Here is a 24,102-nt window from a genome sequence, read left to right on the forward strand (position 1 = left end):
GGGTGATTTATCCTACGTGATTTACGGAAAAGCAGAAGGATTTTTTATTGGGTTGCCTTTTTAGTTTGACAATCAGATTCCCGTTTCGAATCGATCACTCACACATATGCGCATACAGTGTAAATACGTAATTTTCAAATGTGTGATGTTTACCACGAGCACTGCAGCGACACTGGCATTCTATATACAGCAAAGTTTCGTTAATTGGTGGTTCGTTAATTGGGCGGTTCGTTAATTGGGCGTTCGCTAATAGACCAAATCATCATACCGTCAATTGACAGATACTGGCGCCCTTGTTTACATTTTGGAAAACTTTCTTTTCCGTTCATAGCGAATGTAGCGTGTGTTTTAACATTTTACAGGCATAATGGCTTTTAAATTTAGTCCTAATGCTGTTTAAACTCGGTTTAAATAACAAACTTGCCGTTTAAACGACTGAAACTTTTTTGGACTCTGCGGTCTGTTTGTAAACAAGGGCGCCAGTATCTGCCAGATGACGTCACCTTGATTTGGTCTATAGATCATTTTGCGATGACGTCATTTTTCCGTCAAATGACACCACTTTGTTTGTTTACAAACATATTTTTTGTCACATCCAGCAGTTTCGATTTGAAATTTCGTGAAGGATTACTGCCACCCCAGAGGCAGGCAACCATGTTTTCGCTGCCAACATCTCGTGTGTGCGAAAATGAGATAGCATGTCAGCACTGCGTTTCACTCAACTGCCAGCAGTCTGATTTGGGCCCGCTGTCAAATTTTGAGCCCAGGACATGTTGTCGCTGACGTTCACTGCAGCTCGTTATAGAGATGTCAATGGGGTGATTACTGCATAAGTTTTTGTAAAATGCATGTACGGCACTTTATCACAGAGAACAGACTACCAGGTGTAGGGAACATGCCCGGCTAAATAAATTAACGAGTTAATGAGTCCAAATCGATTGAATCATTTGTTTCAGTGCAACTAAAATTCATACATACATACGGCATACCGAAAGTTCGAAAGAACGAGAGAACGAACATACATTGTGTGACTCGAGACTCTCACAGACTTCGTGAAATGAAATAGATTGAAATATACTATATACTATATAGTACGACAAAGAGGGAGATCTAAGATTGCCCGAAAAGAGACGCACGGATATGAGAGTATTAATATCGTACCCGAAACGAGCGCGTCAGTTTTTGGACGAACGTAGACGTTAGCGGACGTGGTTGGCTCGGGCGGAGGCAACCGAGACGGACACTACACCAGGTAATTGACAAAAAGTGTGTAAAAGGTTTTTATGTAATCTACGAGTAATCCTTCAATAGAGCACCCCTCGAGTACTAAGTGGAAAACTAAATCTTGATGTCGCTGCCATCGCTGCTATGTAACTCCAGCACAAAGAAATATTGATAAAGGTACATGGATATTTTTTGATACGTTTGGCAAACGATTTCTGGAGGGCGCTACCGACAGATTTTACACACAAAAAATCGATTACTTCCTTCGAGCCTGTTAATCTGTTCTCTGTGACTTTATCTTAAATAAAAACTATAAATTTTTATCATTATCTGCCGAACAAAGATAGAAAACTCAATTCAAAATTTAACACCATGTAAACAAACCACCAAGTGCTGTCAAAAAAGTGTGGTTAGGAGCTCCCGTGTAATGATCTATTAAACACCCGCATTCACTTCCCAAGTAACAACGGTAGCTGAATTGCAAGAGCAATGGCTGTTTACGGGTTGGTTTAAGGCGATCAAAGCTGCATAAAGTAAGCACTTAAATGGTGTTTAAATAAGCGATGTTTAAGCTATTGTGCTTCCCGAGAAAATATTTCGTTTTCCAGTTTAATATAGTTGTGCGCAAAGGTAAATCATATATTATTGACAGTGTAAGCACGTGTAAGTTTTTTATGTTTATGCTCTTATTCTTTGCTTAGATAACATTTGTTTTGTCTTATTACGTACAGACTTACAAACAACACAGTTACAATGTCTTATACGTTAACCGAAAATGATAAAATTTAAATGCTGGTTGCGTTTGTGAAAAATTTGGCCATGTTTGAACGGGCAAACACGAAGCAAGCTACCCTAGCATTCAGCTGATGAGCGAGAGAGAAATATTGTTGTTTTTCTCATCACTCTTGCGTTGACAGTTTCTTACGAGATTTCGTAAGAGTGTAAAAGAGATACTTTGACTGCGAGCAACCAGAACAGAGCTGCGCGCAACTGTTAGGCGCACAACTAAACCGACGAAAGAAAAATTTTAGATAATAATCGCAATACTTTAAGTTTTTCAAACCAGTTCTCTCCCAAAACCTGATAAACAAGCTTAATAGCGGATTTTTCTGCTAAACAATCTCTTTTCAACAACCATAAACATCAAACCGTTTTACGGCTGCTTAAAGGTGTTAAAATGAAGACTGGAAACTTTCATTCGGCTCACAGCTTTCAAACTACTTTAGGGCTGCTTAAAGGTGTTAAAGTGGCTTTACAAACTTCTACCAACTTTTTTTTCGACTCACAGCATACTTGCTGTCAGATCCAACCCGGTAACAATGTGACAGCTCCCATACTAATCAAACGTACCTAAAACTGCTGGTTTATGGTTCACGACAGATGTTTGAAAGCGGCGTAAATATCGAAGAAAAAGTTTATTATCATTTGTTTTGGCAAAAAATCCCTTGTGCATATAAGATCTGAATTGGTTTATTATTTCAATAGAGTATTTTACGAACTGACAACATTATGCCATGGGTTAAAACCACTCAAAAAAAAAAAAAAAAAAAAAACATTATGCCAAGTATCAAAACGTTTCCGTGGTAATGACAATTGTCGCTGCTAAAGCGGAATGATAAAAATAAATAACTTAGCTGGAGGCATTATCGCTTCTAGAGGTAGACCAAATAAGCTGCTTAGCTAGACACGCCAACGATGTAATCAAATAAACATGCCAGCAGAACGATCCATCTGATCGGGAGTAGGAAAGTCAGAATATGAAAAGGAATCTGAAAAACCATCTCGTGCATGGATTATGTACTGATTAGACTATTTATTTAGGGCATGAAAGATTAAGCCACTCCCATGTGTCGCATTTAGAATTTCTTTCTCTTTTTATCGTTAGGACGCAATGAGGAGTGTTCAAACAATTATAGTGTTTTAGAATAAGCGCCCGTTAGACTCCAGAAGGAAAATAAATGAAAATTATGGATATTCGAAGAAAAGTCTGGTATCTAAAGGGACATAGTATATAAGTAAATTTTTCTGGGATGCTTTACATAAGTATCCATTGATTATTCAACGCGTAGCTTTAAGACGACAATTGTAACCTTTTTCAATAAAGTTAAGTTTTCCTGGGAACAGTTTCCCATACCAATAGTGAAGTGAATTTAGTTAATATCAGCACGATCAGCACGAGTGAATACCGTGGACCCCCGTTCGTTTGACCATTTTTAATCTGAACACTTTAATTTGAACCCCGCTGGTTTGCACGACGTGCAAATTAAAAATGGTTCAAATGTCATTCTCAACATGACATCATTTGTTTACGTAGATAATGCACATAAACACGATTTGTTTGTACTGACCTAGTGTGTTTAATCGGTTTCACATTTCGTTTTCCTAACGATTAAGATAGAAATTCGATCGGAAAATGCAATATTAGCACTTGCAACTGCCAACTAAAACAAACCACCAAAACAATAACAAAGAGCAGGGCGGCCAGTTCACACAGGTTTCAGCATATTTCGGGTTACCAGTTGTTCAAATTAAAAAGTAACCCCGTTAGATTGCATGAGGAATCGTTCAAACGAACGGGGGTCCACTGTATCACATCCAATTTCCAAGTACGACCTAGTCGGAAAAGGACTTTGGGACAACAACCAAAACCACCGGCTAAGACCATCTTTAGCCAAACTAAATGTTGCTCGCGACAACATTTAATGGTGGCTATCCATAGAGGATAGTAAGGAAGGGGACCTCACGGAATAAAACCAGGAAGCTTCCAACCAGAATGTTTGGTTGATTTTTTGTGTCGACTTCTGCCACTGGCGGTGGAAGTGACAATTCTTGAACCGCGCTAGGGTAAGAAAGTAAAAAAAGACCTGTCGCAAGCGTACAGGCACTAAGTCGAGGAAAATAATACTCGCAATTTCAGTCAGAAAGCTAACTGTATTGAGTCGACTTCTACCAAAGGGGTAGAAGTGACAATTGTTGGCCCGCGCAAGGGTAATCAAAAGACCTGCTGCAAACAAGCAGGCAAAAGACGGGACGACTTCTACCAGTTTGGGGCAGCACCCGCTATCATTGGCGCTCAAGGAGGCCGGTGATATCTACCGACAACACGCGTCGGTGTTAACCAAAATCTCAAGTTCAGTGAGCTGCTTGAGTCACTAGCAGGCGCTAGTGCCATTGTAATCGTTGGCGCTCAAGGAGGCCGGTGATATCTACCGACAGAAGGCGTCGGTGTTATCTAAAAGCTCAAGTTCAGTGAGCTGCTTGAGTCACTAGCAGGCGCTAGTGTGATCCGAAAAAACACCGGCACACAAGGAGGCCGGTGCAACCCAACCGACGGAAGGCGTCGGTGCTATCTAAAATCTCAAGTTCAGTGAGCTGCTTGAGTCACTAGCAGGCGCTAGTGCCATTGTAATCGTCGGTCAGCAAGGAGACCGGTGATACTTACCGACAGGCGTCGGTGCTATCCAAAATCTCAAGTTCAGTGAGTTGCTTGAGTCACTAGCAGGCGCTAATGCCATTGTAATCGTCGGTCAGCAAGGAGACCGGTGATATTTACCGACAGTCGTCGGTGCTATCCAAAATCTCAAGTTCAGTGAGCTGCTTGAGTCACTAGCAGGCGCTAGTGTAATCCGAAAAACATCGGCACACAAGGAGGCCGGTGCAACCCAACCGACGGAAGGCGTCGGTGCTATCCAAAATCTCAAGTTCAGTGAGCTGCTTGAGTCACTAGCAGGCGCTAGTGCCATTGTAATCGTCGGTCAGCAAGGAGACCGGTGATATTTATCGACAGGCGTCGGTGCCATCCAAAATCTCAAGTTCAGTGAGCTGCTCGAGTCACTGGCAGGCGCTAGTGCAATCCGAAAAAACACCGGCACACAAGGAGGCCGGTGCAACCCAACCGACGGAAGGTCGGTGCTATCCAAAATCTCAAGTCTAGTGGGCTAGCTTGAGTCACTAGTAGGCGACTAGTATAATCCGAAACATCGGCGCTCAAATAGGCCGGTGACACTCCAACTGACAGGCGGTCGGTGATTCCAACACAACGGCACCCAGTCGGTGGCGAAAGGTCGGTGAACCGAAGTAGCAGCGTGGCAGCATCGGCAATCAGCTGGTGGCAACCGCATCGACGAACGGTCGGTGAACCCTAGAATCAACAAACACAGCAGGCGCAGGCAAAGGCAAAGGCAAAGACAAAGGAAAACATCTGGTGAGTGAAAATGCACAGAATTTTAGTTAACAATAAAAACGGCAATTGCCGTCTTTGTGAAAAACCCGATAGCATCGGCACGTTGGTAGCCTGCGACGAATGTGATCGCTGGTTCCACGTGTCATGCACGGGATTAGATCATACTCCCGGCGAAAAGGAGCCGTGGATTTGTTTTAAATGTTAGAGACTACGACGAGATCTCAAGTAGGGACAAGAAGATTTCTCGATTAGAAACTCCCGACAGTTCGCATGTCGAGCTACTTAATGAAATTATCAATAAAATCAAAGAAATAAATGTCGAAAAGCACTCATCAACCGACAGTTTCTTGATGAAACAGTCGATGATTGAGTTGCCATATTTCGATGGGTCATATAATCTTTGGCCCAGATTTAAACAAACCTTTATCGAAACCACGAATAAAGGTAATTTTTCCGATTTGGAAAATTTGTATAGACTGCAAAAAAGTCTCAAAGGAAATGCATTGAGATTAGTCAGTGCACTCCTGTTGGATTCCGCCAACGTCGGAATAATTTTGAATAAATTAGAAGAACATTTCGGCAGTTCCGAAATGGTTTATAATGGATTATTAAGAGAGGTACTTTCGTTAAAGGCTCCACGATTGGAAATGCCTAAAACGGTAGTCGATTTTATATCAGGGATTGGAAACCTGGTAATAACTATGAAAAGTTTGAATAGAGAGGAATATTTAAATGACCAACGTCTGATTAAAGACTTGGCCTTTAAATTACCAACAACATTGCATCAAAAATGGTTGATACACCTTAATGAGGAGAGACTCTTGTCAACTCCTAATAACCCCTATACGGCTCCAACATTAGAAAATTTTTATAAGTGGTTGAAACCACAAGGAACTCTTGCGAACATGTTAATCGCGGAAAGAGGCGTTAATTATGAAAGAACAAGACCAGACCGGGTGAATTTCCTCGGTAATAAACAGTCCAGATGCTTTGCTTGCAAGGGCGATCATCGTTTATCTGATTGCTCAAATTTTAAAAGGATGCCACTTGACAAAAGAAGGCAATTCACAAGGGAAAGGAAAATTTGTTTCTCTTGTTGTAATTACAGCAACCATAGAATGCAGGATTGCAAGATTGGTAAAACATGTGGTGTTGACGGTTACACATTGAAGCACCATCCATAGGCGAGTTCGAGCAAAACTAATAGCAACCGTTCGCTACCTGGTTGTGATTATTGGAACTACAAAAAAAGTGCAATTCCCAAAATGCTTGCTGGTACCTATATGGAACTCGACTTTAAATGTAATATTTTATTGAATTACCAACAGTGGGAATGATGAAAATGGATAATAAAGGTAAGAAAAAGTATTACCTTTCACTTGATATATATTGTTTCTGTTTCGGGAGATTATTAGAGCTTCGCAAGTGAATTTATGTCTACGAACTGATAGGTTATATGTTTGGTTCTTGGCGCAGATTATGCTAATCACGAAAAAAAATTTGAAAACACATTGGAAAACACTGAAGACTGAAAATAATTGGTGATTCTCTATCCAGGATATGTAAACTTTACAGCTGACTCTATGTACTTTTGATTCATGCGGTACAAAATCAAACATTAACATTTTTCTGCCATAAAGTTAATTAATTCGAATATTTTCACTTGCCTTAACGTAAATAAACAAATTTCTTCCAATATTTGGCTATCTAAAATCCTGACAATTGAAAGGGTTAATCAAAAACAGCATTTTATTTCAGCTTTTTTCAAAAATGTATGGAGTTTGACAGCGATTTTACTTTTCATCACTTTTTTTATGCAGCGCCTCCAAGCGGGCGATAGCTTGTCAAAAACGCCTATTGCTACACGCGCCCTTTAATATAAGAAACAACAATTCAGACACGTCAAGAAGACAACCTGAAAATGTAAATTGTCTTGTGCAAAATAACAAAACTATCTACTATCAAGTAGTGCCGATTACAATAATCGGCGAAGACTGCGAATATAAAACTTTCGCTTTCTTTGATACAGGTTCGTCTGTGAGTTTGATTAAAGAACAAGTTGCAAATGATGTTAAAGCAACAGGTTCATGTGTTCCGCTAACGCTTGCCTGGACCAACGGAGAAGTCCAGGAAGAACGGAATAGTCAGGTAATACAGTATAATCAATATATATAGAATGCCAGTGTCGCTGCAGTGCGCGTGGCAAACATCATACATATTCAGATAATGTATTTACATTATACTTGCATATGTGTGTGTGCCTGAGATTCAGCAAAAGGGGAATCTTATTGTCAAACTTTGACAAACAGTTTAAAATTTCGAATATGGCTGCCAAGTAATGTGATTGTAAACTTCGCTTGCTTCAAATTTCTGAAAAAATCGGTGCAAAAAGACTCAGTTGAGGGATTCAATTCATCCGGATGAAAAGAAAATGAGCGTTTAAAAACATTTCACTAGCATGAAAACACAGCGATGAGCGCACTGATGACAGCACCAACCAGCGTACAGATAAAGAACAGATAAATAACAATAAGCAACTTTGACAATGAAGTTCCCGATTCACAGACTTGATACAGATTCGCTATGTGCGCGAAGCGGTGCTGCCACCTTCCCAAGTTTGTTCTATTTGTGAAGTCTGTGCACAGGTTTGTTAAAGAGTGAAAAGGATAAACAAAACTTTGCACCAGATCTTCACAAACTTTCCATAAGGCAGTTCCACGAGAGTACAAGAGATCGATTTGTGCTTACATAGCGAATTGTTAGCATCATGTTTACCACAATGAGTCCTGTAGAAAAACAGCGACACTGGCATTCTATATATATTGATTTTACTGGTAATACAAATTAAGGTCCAAGCCGATAATGGACAAATCTTTACCATTAAAAACATGAGAACAGTTGATGAACTGAATTTACCTGTTCAATCAATAGATATGAAGCAATTAAAATCACGATATCCTTACCTTCGTGATGTAAATACCCAAGCAGCACTTGCAACATCTTCCATGTTGCTATTTGATCTTGTTTAAATTACAAAAAACTTCACCGGTTATAGTATAGGCGAGTTCGAGCAAAACTAATAGCAACCGTTCGCTACCTGGTTGTGATTATTGGAACTACAAAAAAAGTGCAATTCCCAAAATGCTTGCTGGTACCTATATGGAACTCGACTTTAAATGTAATATTTTATTGAATTACCAACAGTGGGAATGATGAAAATGGATAATAAAGGTAAGAAAAAGTATTACCTTTCACTTGATATATATTGTTTCTGTTTCGGGAGATTATTAGAGCTTCGCAAGTGAATTTATGTCTACGAACTGATAGGTTATATGTTTGGTTCTTGGCGCAGATTATGCTAATCACGAAAAAAAATTTGAAAACACATTGGAAAACACTGAAGACTGAAAATAATTGGTGATTCTCTATCCAGGATATGTAAACTTTACAGCTGACTCTATGTACTTTTGATTCATGCGGTACAAAATCAAACATTAACATTTTTCTGCCATAAAGTTAATTAATTCGAATATTTTCACTTGCCTTAACGTAAATAAACAAATTTCTTCCAATATTTGGCTATCTAAAATCCTGACAATTGAAAGGGTTAATCAAAAACAGCATTTTATTTCAGCTTTTTTCAAAAATGTATGGAGTTTGACAGCGATTTTACTTTTCATCACTTTTTTTATGCAGCGCCTCCAAGCGGGCGATAGCTTGTCAAAAACGCCTATTGAAACACGCAACAAATAAGCAACTTCTTGTTATTAATACGTTAGATTCAGGTTATCCAATACTTATACTGGCTGTCACAAATATATTAGTCTATATCTAGTAACATGAAACTTCATCGCAACATCGTGTTATTATAATGTCATTGCTAAACAATAATGTCGCATGATGTTGCATCATGTTGATTACGGCATATCTATACCTATAAAGAAGGATTTCTGTCTGTCTGTCTGTCTGTCTGTCTGTCCTGTGTTCTTTATAGAATCAAAAACTACTGAACCAATCGGCTTGAAAATTTGCATGTAGAGGTTTTTGGGGCCAGGAAAGGTTTTAGTGATGGTTAGAGACCCCTCCCCCCACTAAGAGGGGGGGCTCCCATACAAATGAAACACAAATTTCTGCATAACTCGAGAACTAATCAAGCAAATAGAACCAAATTTGGCATGTGGGTGTTTTCGGTGACAAGAATTTATTCTAGGGTAATTTGAGACCCCTCCCCTCTTTATAAGGGGAATTATAACTCCTCTCCCCTTTAAGAGGGGGGGTTTCCATACAAATTTCCTCATAACTCGAGAACTAATCAAGCAAATGGAACCAAATTTGGCATGTGAAGGTTTTCGAGGGCAAGAAAATTTTCTATGTTGAATTAGGACCCCTCCTCACTTTAAGAGGGGGGGCTCCTGTACAAATGAAATACCAATTTCCTCATAACTCGAGAACTAATCAAGCAAATGGAACCAAATTTGGCATGTGTGTGTTTTTGAAGACAAAACTTTTTTCTATGATGAATTAGGACCCCTCCCCACTTTAAGAGGGGGGGGGGCTCCTATACAAACGAAATACAAATTTCTTTATAACTCGAGAGCTAATCCAGCAAATGGAACCAAATTTGGCATGTAGGTGTTTTTGGAGGCAAGAATGTTTTCTATGATGAATAAGAACCTCTCCCCACTTTAGGAGGGGGGGCTCCTATACAAATGAAATACAAATTTCCTCATAACTCGAGAACTAATCAAGCAAATAGAACCAAATTTGGCATGTGGGTGTTTTCGGTGACAAGAATTTATTCTATGGTAAATTGAGACCCCTCCCTCTTTATAAGGGGAATTGTAACTCCTCTCCCCTTTAAGAGGGGGGGCTTCCATACAAATTTCCTCATAACTAGAGAACTAATCAAGCAAATGGAACCAACTTTGGCATGTGAAGGATTTCGAGGGCAAGAAAATTTTCTATGGTGAATTAGGACCCCTTCCCACTCTAAGAGGGGGGGGCTCCTGTACAAATGAAATACAAATTTCCTCCTAACTCGAGAACTAATCAAGCAAATAGAACAACATTTGGCATGTGGGTGTTTTTTTTGGTGACAAGAATTTATTCTATGGTGAATTGAGACCCCTCCCCTCTTTATAAGAGGAATTATAACTCCTCTCCCCTTTAAGAGGGGGGACTTCCATACAAATTTCCTCATAACTCGAGAACTAATCAAGCAAATGGAACCAAATTTGGCATGTGAAGGTTTTCGAGAGCAAGAAAATTTTCTATGGTGAATTAGGACCCCTCCCCACTTTAAGAGGAGGGGCTCCTGTACAAATGAAATACAAATTTCCTCATAACTCGAGAACTAATCAAGCGAATTGAACCAAATTTGACATGTGTGTGTTTTTGGAGACAATTTTTTTTTCAATGATGAATTGGGACCCCTTCCCACTTTAGGAGGGGGGGTCCTATACAAACGAAATACAAATTTCCTTATAATTTGAGTACTAATCAAGCAAATGGAACCAAATTTGGCATGTAGGAGATTTTTGAGTCTTGAATTTATTTTATGATAGTTAGAGACCTCTCACCCCTGTGGTAGGGGGATATGGACTCTCATACAAATAAAACAGAATTTTTTGCGAAACTCAAAAACTAATCCAACTCGAGAAATTCGAGACTCTTTCATAAAACATTAATCAATAACAAGACCACAAAAACTATCTATAGTAACACTAGATCATTCAGGACGAGCCGGTCGCGAGTGTTGCCGGTGACCCGCCGTCGGAAGCGCCGCCCACTGGGGGGCTTGCAAAACTCGAGAAGTGACAAAGATCATCCGAGATTCATGATTTATGTACAACACAGGTTAAGTTGTGGCAATACGAAGTTTGTCGGGTCAGCTAGTTTTCAAATAAAATGTAACCAAACAAATACAATCAGTGTAACATCATATTCCGCCATATTTTTATGAAAAAATATTTTTCAACGAAGAAATGTTTTTATTTTAACAATAATTACACGAACATTCATCCGGAATCCATGGCATTTACTAAAATATTATTTGATTACAGTATCTAGTTCGATTTTAAACCGCTTTTTTGCATCGTAAACGAATTCTTAATCTGGCTGGTTTAATTCTTTAAACTTGAAAATTAACAAATTAATAACTTTCACGAAGTGTATCAAATAATACAAAGCAAAATTATATTTTGCACGATAAATTTTGAATGGCATGAAGATTAGCTCATAATAGGCCCAAAAAACTAAAGTTTTGTTTCGCATTAAGGATATTAATGTAAATAATTTTCGTCTTGGAGACCACAGAGGAAATTTGCTTCCTGCTAAACATAATTCGCGATTACAAAGTTGCTTATAATTGTTTGGTTTTTGTCCGAGGAAAAAAGAGAAGAAAGTATTTTTGTTTTTGTTTTCACGCAAGTTTTGATAACGCGACATAGGATTTCGTGTGAGTGCGAACAGGCTTAAAATCTCTTTTAGTATCGTAGTTGCGAATACTTGCTTGTATGTAGATAACGCGCATTGGTTTTTGTGCGAGAAAAAAAGAGAAGGAAGTATTTTTGTTTTTGTTTTCACGCAAGGTTTGACAACGCGGCATAGGATTTCGTGGGAGTGCGAACAGGCTTAAAATCTCTTTTAATATCGTAGTCGCGAATGGATAGATAATGCGCATTGATGTTTCATAAAACATATGTGTAACAATTGGTTGCATATAGGCTCCACCTCTTGCGCTTTTTCAATCACATAACAGTTCGATAAAGGTAACTGATGCGAACTTTTACCATACTTGAATGTTTCGATTATAGTTGCGTAACCCTTCATACAACAAATGGTGCTGCTTGGGTATGCAATCATATGAGCAAGCGGTACCCACCATACTTTTGGGGCTACCTCATGCTTATTTATTTAAGGCAATAGCAGAACGCTCGAGGGGAAACAATGAGCCCATTGCCAAACAAACAAAATTGGGATGGACTATTTTTGGTGGTAGCGAAGTTAATACTAACACCAAAAACTTGTTCTCCATAGATGAAGTTATTGAAGAAGAGATATAGATATCAATTAGGGAGTCGTGTCATGAAGAATTACGACCCATGTATACGCTAAAGGAAATCGATAAGCCACAGTTCGATATTTTATGTATTACTTGGTGCTCTGATTGGAATCGATTGAAAAGAGCACTCTGCATAATTAAAAAGTTCGCGCAATTTATTAAAAGTAGAAGGCGAAACTTACCCTTTAATAACATAATAACCGCTTCTGATATGCAGCAAGCTGAAGAGTTTTTGATTCGAACCGCTCAATGGAATGCGTTCCCTGATGAGATGGTGTAATTGCAAACTACTGGAACGGTTGATAAAAGTAGTAGGATTCGAACTCTTACGCCGTTTGTGGCAGACAACGGTATAATGAGATCAGAAACACGTTACAAAAATACGAAATTTGTTCCATATGCGGCTCGATATCCCTACATTTTACCAGATAAACATCATGTATCTGAGTTAATACTGAAACACCAACATGAGCGTTTTAAGCATAAGAAAATGAAGGCTGCTATAGCAGCAGTCCAATAGAAATATCATATCATTCACATTGACGCCGGTATGAGAAAAATTAAAAATCGTTGCCAGCGTTGTAAGAATGAATCTGCGAGAGCAAAGGCGCCTAAAATGGCACCATTGCCCGAGTGTAGATTACAACCATTCGTAAAGCCGTTTACACATACGGGAGTGGATTATTTTGGTCCATATAACGTATCGTTTAATAGACGGTCGGAGAAAAGATGGGGAGCTCTATTTACATGTATGACAACTAGAGCTGTTTATATAGAAGTAGCACAGAACTTAAGTGCAGACGCATTTTTATTGTGCCTCACTACAGTTCAAGCTAGACGAGGTAGAATTAAGCACCTTTATAGTGATAACGGAACTAATTTTGTTGGAGCAGATAATGAGCTGAAAAAACTTCAACGTCGATTGTCTACTGAAGGAATTGAATGGCATTTTAATGCTCCAGCCTCTCCACATCAAGGTGGATGCTGGGAGAGGCAGGTGTACGAAATAAAGACTTTAATGCCCAGTGAAACAATGCCTGAACACGTCTTTAGACACCTTTTGGCAGAAATTGAATTTATAATAAATTGTAGCCCACTAACAGCCATTTCACTTGACGCCACTGATGATGAACCACTCACTCCAAATCACTTTTTATTTGGATGCGCCGGGGAATCAGAACCTTCCCTGAATGACACCTCCAAAGCGGAAGCGTCAAGACAACAGTGGAAGCGCGTTCAACTACTAGCAAAAAATTATTGGGATCGTTGGTTACATGAGTATCTTCCTTCAATCGCAAGGAGATCCAAATGGACAGAAGAGATTCGCAATATACGTGTTGGTGACATCGTAATGATAGCCGATGATCATCATAAAGCAAAGTGGCAAAAAGGAATGGTAATAGAAGTACATCCGGGCAAAGATCAAAAGGTTCGCTCGGCCACAATCAGAACGACGACAGGAATATTAAAAAGACCCGTTGTTAAGTTAGCCGTACTAGATGTAAACCCTCCGAGTGAAGAGGGAGGTACCGCAAAAGGAGAAGAAAATTTGGGTGTTGAACTCAAACAAACAATAAAGCAAAATTTTGAAGAGCAAAGTTCTAGGAAGCCGCATGCTGTAAAGTCAAGTGCAGGCAATAAACATAACTTTGTTGGTGTGGTAAAAAGAACGCCAACCGAAATATTTAAACCATATGAATATGGGAAAAGAAAATGCATTGACCATGACGCAGTCAAAAGGATTGCAGCTCAAATTTCAAAACCCGAACCAAAGCGTAAGAGAAAGGCTATAATTAGACCCTGGATGTGGGGTAATTTACTTATGCTTATTTATATTATATGTGCGGCATTCGGATCCGTGTTTTCCTATGAAGGTTCCGGGCTAATCGCTTATGACTGCGGCAATCCTGAAGTTAACTTAACGAGTTATTCATTATTAGATGTAGCATCTTGTATTCCACCTTCCAACAATTTAACGACGGAAGAAGTGCAAATACAGGTCTTGCAACGTAATGTCAAAAGCGAAATACATGCATTTCAATGCAAGGTGATAATGAAGCGCCGAATTAAGCATTGTGGCATGCATTCGCATACATCTGAATTCGAGAGGGGTTATGCTTACATGGTGAAAGAGTTTACTGCAGAAGAATGTAGACTTTCACATCAACTTAATAGAGTGACTCTTACAGACACTCATACGATTCGCGAACTAAAACGAAACTCTACAGTTAGAGGTGAGAAACTCATTGTGGGTTCCGTTTCTGGAAGTAGTTGCGTAGGCGGGAGGCATTGGACACCCGAATATACGTGGGAGAATGCATTGGTTTTTTACGAATATGAGATAACGTTACAAGATTATGTAGCAACAGTTGACTTCGAAAGCGATACTGTATATTTGAGAAACGGTATAAATTGCTTTTATTCCCAAGGACGATGTTTAGATTCAGAAGTACATCACATTAGATACGGGTACATCACCTGGGACGTAAACTTTAATAAAAAATGCGAAGAAACGGAGTTCGAAGTTATTTGCGACGGTACAGTAAACAAAACTAAAAACGAAAATAAACACGAAGGTCGTAAAGCGACGAATGTTATCTACAGCACAATCTCAAGTCGAATTTGTTTTCTATTCGTGCTAGGGAGCAAACGAAAATTTGTGGCAATGTTGGTTTTACAACTGATCACTCACGAATATTAATAGTAGAAGTAGTTGGCTTCAACTCTCCCTTTATTAGACGATCTACATCAGGTAGAAATTTTGACTTGTTTACATACTTCAACTCAAAAATAACAATCGTCGAAAATTATATTGGTCAGAGCATGACTGAACTTTACAATACAGTTATGACTGAAATATGTAAAGTCGATAAAACGCTAATGGAAACAAGATTAACATTAGCACGATTAAATCCTACGGAATTTGTTTCTAGTATAATTAAGCGGTCCGGATATACGGCCGTTGTAGCAGGTGAAGTTTTACACATTTTGGAGTGTAAACCAGTTTACGTAATGCCCAGGTCGGAAGAAAACTGCTATCAAGAGATACCAGTAAATTATAATAACAAATCAATGTTTATATCACCTGTGACCAGAATTCTGCAAATTAGAGGGACGCAAATTGATTGCACACCTTTACTCCCTGCCAAATTTCGAATCGGTGGTAGATGGTATACCTACTGTTTTACCTGACTCACTGCGAATATGCGTATTATTGAAATAAAACGTAACCATACGTTTTATTCGTTTATAACGCATATGCAGGCAATATCGATAACAAACGATTTTTTATAAGTTGTGCTTTTGTTATAGCATTTAATTTGTAAAAAGTTGCATAAATAACAATTCAGTTTCACAATACAATTATTGCGTACTACTCTCACTTAAAATATAACGTTTAAGTACGTTATTTTTAGTGATCAAAATTAACGATATTTTCGATACAAAGGCGATATTTTTCGAAACCTTTCGAACCAACACGATCCCGCGAACACAACGCATATTCGCAGTGAGTCAGGTAACACAGTAGTGATGTCCGATTTTCTCAGTTAATCGATTAACGAGTAATCGAATATTTTTTTATCAATTGTTATTCGACACGATTAATCGTCTGTGATTATCGGGTAATCGACCAAACTTCGATTATTCGTTGTGTATACTGCCGCTACTCGCATAACAGTCTCATTTATATAGGAAACTCCATAGAAAATGAGACCGTTATGCAAGTAGCGGCAGTATAGGTGATGGATAAAGCGTAGTAAAAATCGAACACCGTTGCATTGTAACTCTCTTGCTGTTGATAGATTTGGAATTGTTGACGGCAGCTGGTTTCCAGTATTTTTAGATAAAAATTCATTGATATCCTGGTTTTTATTTGTAAAATTATTTTCAATGAAAATAACTTTTTATCTGTATGTTGGATAACTCATCCAACAAAGCTGGTGCGACCAACTTGGGGGTGTATTATTTGGAACTCTAAATTAACAAAGTCCGTTGTAGGAGAACTTCATTGACCTACTTACGGCTTGTATTACGTGTGCTATTGCTTCATTGGATAACAACAGCTTATAAGTATCGTTCAAGCTTGAAAATGGTATCCTCGCTTTAGTTATTACTGACCTGTCCTGTAAAAACAAGTTGTATCTGTAAACTGAGAAGCAGTTTGTTCTTCTTCTCTGTTAGGTACTATTACCACTGCGTCCATTATTTTGAACTATTGTGGTATGCCCCGCTTTATTATTTTACTATACGCTTCAAGCTTACCTATCACTTATTGAGAAAGTGACAGGCTGGTAGCTGGAGCGAGACATGTGCCAATCAAGCATGACTAGGTTTATGAACCTAGTTACCCTGATCGGCGACGCAAACCAGATCTCCCCTTTTTGAGATACTGCAGTCTGCGTACTATTTGTGCTCCACAATTGCAGAGCAAGTGTTCCGAGGTTAAATATCATCTTGTACGAAATCGAGATTCCGAAGATGATATTTGCTCAGACAATGTCCTGTCGCAAGACCTCTTATTGAGACTCGGCAACTTTTGAGTAACCCAGGAGTGGATACTCGACGTTATATATTTTTAGATTGTTTCAGCGATTGTACAGCCATCCTACTGGCCATAACTGTTCGGCTCTCCCTTTGTTTCAGCCCACCCTCCAGCAAACAGTCAGAGATCAGACAGAGTGAATCTTGACCTGTGAGTGGAGAGTTGGAGCCACATCTTCGTTTGTCGACTCACAACGAGTCGGCGTGTTGAGGATAGACGAGGGTCAGGACTGAACCTCAGGTAGCGCATCGTTCAAGTCCTGTTCTTGCCCTACTCTCCTCTCCACCTCATTCGTTTCTTTGTTTTTTCGGCAGGGACAGCTTGCACAGTAAGAAATCGTCCACTGCATCAGTGACCGGTTTGATGCAGCAAGGGCAAATTGCTGTGGAGGACGCCCTGGTACTCCACAGGCTCCGTTGCGGCGAGCGAATTTGTAGAACCCCCTCCACCATTTATCCCTCGGCACGGGTCGCATCACACCTTGGATTAGGGGCTTATCCATTCAAGTTTTTACATAATAGCCATGGATAACAGCTATTATAACCATCTCCTTTAGGGGCTTTGGACCCTCTGCTTTGGTTCCTGGGAGTCGAGAGAACCGTCCTGCAGGCGGAGAGTTTACATTTCAGCCTTCGCATGAGTGCCCCCTTCTCTGTCCGCATACGACCCTAGTTTCCACCGGTTGTCCGATTTCCACTAAGGAACGTACCGGATGGTGCCACGAGGAGGTAGAGATAGGAGTTGCTGAATAAGAGGCTGTGGAATCTCATGGTGGTTCTGGAGCGCATTATTCGACCATTTACCATCCAGTTCAACCATTTACTATAGAGAAGCAGTTTAGTACGCAGTAATTGTCGAAATTTGACTAATGAATTTTCAAAAAACCATTGGCTCTAATCAAAATCAAAGCTCAAATCAAAATCATTTCTTGCATTGTACTTTGTTTTCTGAAATTTTATTAAAATATTTCCACGCTGCGCTCACTTCGGTTTTAAGTTTTCCTGTTGAAGATTTGTCGCTCATATTTACACAAGCTTTGCGTATTAATTGCGTTTACTTCAGAAGTGTAAAACGGTCGAAATTAATCACGATCTAAATTCACTTTTGCATGTAAAAATGTGAAAAGCGCGCCGAAAATACATCCACATGTACGCGTGCCCGTGTGACTACGAGAATGAAAAATAAGTTATTTCAAATAACAGCACACAAACCGGAAAGCGGAAACCAGTGGGACAAACCAACAGAACTAACATTTTAAAATTGATTCACGATGACAAATGTAAAAAGAGATATTTGAACCTTTTCATTCTCATGCGAAATCCCATGCATGCGAATGCGATTAGTCTCTGTTTACCTTGCCTTACACGGAATCTCTATGCCGAATTGTCAAAACCGTCAAAACTTCCGTGAAAACGGTGACACAAATATTTTTCTCTCGCACATATTGCTGATTGCAATGAAAATTGTACCATCCAAAGTGTGATATCGCTCCTAAATGTGCTATTTTGCACTAAATCGTTTCGGTATCTTCGGCGCACGTTTTTGTTATATTCCAAGCAACAAGTGCGCCGAAGAAACCGAAACAATTTAATGCAAAATAGCACTTTTATGAGCGATATCGCACTTTGGATGGTACAATTTTCCTTGCAATTGACAATAAAAGATATCATGGATATCATGGCATGGCAATCCGTCAAAAAAAGGAAAAGAGATCGTTTACTGCTGGCAAGGCTGGTTGGCAACGAATATTTAATTTGCGAATTGCGACTACGAAGGTAAGGAACTGCCACCTGGATAAGTTTAGTCTATGAATAAAGCAAAAGCAAGACAGGAATTTCCTAAAAAGTGCAAGAAACAGAAAGATTTTAGAGCAGAAATCTGAAGATCTGACATCGCTGATGGCCAGTTCCATGAGGGTAAAAGAGATCGTGTATAGCTTCGAAGCCGCGACAAGTTTAATTTAAGCTTTTCGTTAAAATTACCATATGGGATACACGTCATTTTGAGTTTAGCAAGCATAAACCTCAAAAAGCAGTATTCGCGTCAGTAATCGATGCGAGTGTAATCGATTAGTTCGATTATGTGGTTAGGCGATATTCGATTAGAAATTATTCGACTATTCCATGCTGTAATCGATTACTCGATTAATCGAGCGATTACCGGACATCACTAGGTATACCACAGATAGTCGTATACGAGAGACTACCGCTCCGTTACAGCTTGCAACGGATATTCTTACTACATGGTCCTACACGCCGCTACCAAATCTTATGCAAAGTGGAGTATATGATGCGGACAGTGTTGAAAAAATGAGGAATATGATATATGAACAGGGAGACAGACGTATAGCGTCTAACGTACTACACAAAATCCTAGTTGGTCAGCGACCCGATGTTCAAGGATTTCGTTTCGATGCGCTTGTTTCAAGTAAGATAGTTGAAAACGTCTTCGAAAAATATTGGAGTAAGTTGATGTCCTGGTCAACTTGGCTGGGGAATATAACTTCTACATTTATTGGAATATACATGATTGGTAGGATGATTAAATTTGTAACACAGAGAACAGACTACCAGGTAATTGACAAAAAGTGTGTAAAAGGTTTTTATGTAATCTACGAGTAGTCCTTCAATAGAGCACCCCTCGAGTACTAAGTGGAAAACTAAATCTTGATGTCGCTGCCATCGCTGCTATGTAACTCCAGCACAAAGAAATATTGATAAAGGTACATGGATATTTTTTGATACGTTTGGCAAACTATTTCTGGAGGGCGCTACCGACAGATTTTACACACAAAAAATCAATTACTTCCTTCGAGCCTGTTAATCTGTTCTCTGTGTTTGTAATTGATACTTTTATGCACGGACGTATATTATATGATATATACGGTTTCGGTTGGCAACTTATAGCATCATTTTGGGATTCACTAACGAGCTTCTTGTCCCACCGAGATTCAATGAGAAGGATGGCCCAAAAGAATGAAACAAATGAAATAAGTCTACATATTGAAAGTGCACCAAGGGAGGCCGATCTGCCGGCTGCACCCGAAGCATATTTATATCCAAAAATACAACAAATTAATTAGTAAATCTAGGATGATTTACGGGCCCCGGAATGTCGCTGCTAAAGCGGAATGATAAAAATAAATAACTTAGCTGGAGGCATTATCGCTTCTAGAGGTAGAGCAAATAAGCTGCTTAGCTAGACACGCCAACGATGTAATCAAATAAACATGCCAGCAGAACGATCCATCTGATCGGGAGTAGGAAAGTCAGAATATGAAAAGGAATCTGAAAAACTATCTCGCGCATGGATTATGTACTGATTAGACTATTTATTTAGGGCATGAAAGATTAAGCCACTCCCATGTGTCGCATTTAGAATTTCTTTCTCTTTTTATCGTTAGGACGCAATGAGGAGAGTTCAAACAATTATAGTGTTTTAGAATAAGCGCCCGTTAGACTCCAGAAGGAAAATAAATGAAAATTATGGATATTCGAAGAAAAGTCTGGTATCTAAAGGGACATAGTATATAAGTAAATTTTTCTGGGATGCTTTACATAAGTATCCATCGATTATTCAACGCGTAGCTTTAAGACGACAATTGTAACCTTTTTCAATAAAGTTAAGTTTTCCTGGGAACATTTTTCCATACCAATAGTGAAGTGAATTTAGTTAATATCAGCACGATCAGCACGATCAACACGAGTGAATATCACATCCAATTTCCAAGTACGACCTAGTCGGAAAATGACTTTGGGGCAACAACCAAAACCACCGACTAAGACCATCTTTAGCCAAACTAAATGTTGCTCGCGACAACAACAATAGCAGCATAACTGGTTTTTCTGTTATAATGACATGCTCTGCCAGAACCAAGGCATGTAACAGAGTGTTTTTTGTACAACTGCAACGATCTCTATTGCTTGAATTTACTGTTGAATTCTGCTTAACTTGCTCTGTTAACGACAAAATCGATCATGAAAGATGAAATCATGAAAGAGCATTTCATTTTGAATTGCGCAGCGGATAACTTTCAATGAAACACGCAATATTTAAATACTTTACAGCAGACAACTCGTACACAAGAGTGACAATCTTGTAATAAATACCGCTTTTTATCTTGTAAACGAACTAATCAAACAATCCACCAAGAATTCAAACAGTTTTACCGAAAACATGAAACAATGCTGAAATAATCAATACGCACTTTTCAAATCGTTGTCCAGACAGCTTTTTGCGTTCACATTTAACGTAACAAAAATTAACGTTTCCTTTGGAAATCGAAGGTGCGTCAATTTTGAACGGCACGTAAAAACGATCGTCGCGACATTTTTGACACTGGCGGGTGTTATGGGAAACTGTTAATAACTGTCACTTTGTTACGGGGTAGGTCAGATCATAGAATTTCGCAATACGGCTGACAGCAAAAGCTTATCCGTTATCGACATTATCGACTGCTTCACGCTAGGCGGGCTAGGCTTCAGGTGTAAAGATATACTCACTGTCTGTTCTGCAGATGCAAATGGGGCGGATCATACGGTGAGGGCTTATGGATCAAAAGATGGCGGGTTCAATTCCCTGAAAAAAGACATGCATTTTCAATTAGCTAGCTTACTTATACGAATTAAAGTTATTCGAAATTAAAAATATTGTCAATTGCAAGGAAAATTGTACCATCCAAAGTGCGATATCGCTCATTACTTACTTACTTAGGTGGCTTGCCGTCCTAAGACAAAGCCTGTTGAACAAAATTTCTCCATGTAACTCGGTTGAGGGCTATCGCTCTCCAATTCCTCGGACACCGAGTACTCTCCGCCAGATCTCGCTCTAACCATCTTGCTCGCTGCGCTCCTGGTCGTCTTGTTCCTACCGGATTTGAGGCGAACACCATCTTTGCAGGGTAGTTGTCCGGCATTCTTGCAACATGCCCTGCCCATCGCATCCGTCCAGCTTTAGCCACCTTCTGGATACTGGGTTCGCCATAGAGCTGTGCGAGTTCATGGTTCATCCTCCGCCTCCATACTCCGTTCTCCTGTACGCCGCCGAAGATCGTTCTTAGCACTCGTCGTTCGAAAACTCCGAGCACTCGCAGGTCCTCCTCGAGCATTGTCCATGTTTCATGCCCGTAGAGAACAACCGGTCTAATAAGCGTCTTGTACAGGGTGCACTTTGTACGGGGACTTAGTCTGCTCGACCGCAATTGCTTGTGGAGCCCATAGTAAGCACGACTTCCGCTGATAATACGCCTCCGAATCTCACGGCTGGTATCATTGTCCGCCGTTACCAGTGAGCCAAGGTAGACAAATTCATCGACTACCTCAAACTCATCGCCGTCGATCAATATACTACTGCCCAAGCGGTGTCGTTCGGCCTCGGTTCCGCTGGTCAGCATGTACTTTGTTTTAGACGTATTTACCTTTAACCCACTCTTTTCTGCTTCGCGCTTTAGTCTGGTGTACTGTTCAGCCACCGCCACAGATGGTCTGCCGATAATATCCATGTCATCGGCAAAGCAGACGAATTGACTAGATTTGTTGAATATCGTACCCCGCGTGTTGATATCCGCTCGGTTCATAACACCTTGTATCGCTATGTTGAACAGCAGGCATGAAAGACCATCACCTTGACGAAGCCCTCTGTGTGATTCGAATGAACTTGACAATCCACCCGAAATCCGAACACAGCACTGCGTACCATTCATCGTAGATTTAATCAGTTTGATAAGCTTCCTGGGGAAGCTGTTCTCGTACATGATTTTCCATAGCTCTTTCCGGTCGATGGTATCACATGCGACTTTGAAGTCAACGAATAAATGATGCGTGGGAACTCTGTATTCACGGCCCTTCTGGAGGATTTGCCGCAGTGTAAATATTTGATCCGTTGTAGACCGACCTTCGACGAAGCCGGCTTGATAAGTTCCCACAAATCTATTCGCAATTGGTGATAGACGGCGGAAAATGATTTGGGACAGCACTTTATAAGCGGCATTGAGAACGGTGATCGCTCGATAGTTCTCACAGTCCAACTTGTCGCCCTTTTTGTAGATCGGGCAGATAACCCCATCTTTCCACTCCTCCGGTAGCTGTTCCGTATCCAAAATTCTAACAATTAGTCGGTGCAGACAAACGGCCAGCTTTTCTGGTCCCATTTTAATAAGCTCCGCTCCGATGCCATCTTTTCCAGCTGACTTGTTGTTCCTTAGCTGCATGATGGCCTCCTTAACTTCGCCTATCGTAGGGGTTGGCACCTCTTCCCCGTTTGTTGCACCGTCGAAATCGCTTTCCCCGCCGCCATGGTTTTCCGCCTGGGCGCCATTCAGGTGTTCGTCGAAGTGCTGCTTCCACCTATCCGTCACCTCACGATCGTCCGTCAGAATACTGCCAGTCTTATCCCGACACATTTCGGCTCGCGGCACAAAGTCTTTGCGGGATCCGTTCAGTTTCTGGTAGAACTTCCGCGTTTCCTGAGAACGATGCAGCCGCTCCAACTCTGCATATTCCTGCTCTTCCAGGTTGCGCTTTTTCTCCCGAAAGATTTGGTTTCGCTGCATCTTCTTCTGTTTGTGTCTTTCCACGTTCTGACGTGTGGCACTGCGCATCTTGGCCGCCCGCGCAGCGTTCTCCTCATCCATCACCCTCCTACATTCATCGTCAAACCAATCGTTCCGCTGATTCCGGGCCACATGCCCGATGGAGCTCTCCGCTACACTGCTGATGGCTGTTTTGATAGTGTTCCAACAGTCCTCGAGAGGGGCTTCGTCCAGCTCGTCCTCTTCCGGCAGTGCAGCTTCGAGTGAATGCGCGTAGTTTGCGGCGACGTCTGGCTGCTTCAGCCGCGCGAGATCTAACCGAGGCTGGCGTCGGTACCGAATGTTGTTCACAACGGAGAGTCTTGGGCGCATCTTAACCATCACTAGGTAGTGGTCCGAGTCAACGTTAGCGCTTCGATAGGATCTGACGTCGATAATGTCTGAGAAGTGCCGACTGTCGATCAAAACGTGGTCGATCTGTGATTCTGTCTGATTTGGTGACCTCCAGGTGTACTTATGGTGGATTCTGTGCTGGAAAAAGGTACTACGTACGGCCATAT

This window comes from Sabethes cyaneus, chromosome 1 (assembly GCF_943734655.1).
Source record: "Sabethes cyaneus chromosome 1, idSabCyanKW18_F2, whole genome shotgun sequence".
In the NCBI taxonomy this organism is placed as follows: Eukaryota; Metazoa; Arthropoda; class Insecta; order Diptera; family Culicidae; genus Sabethes; species Sabethes cyaneus.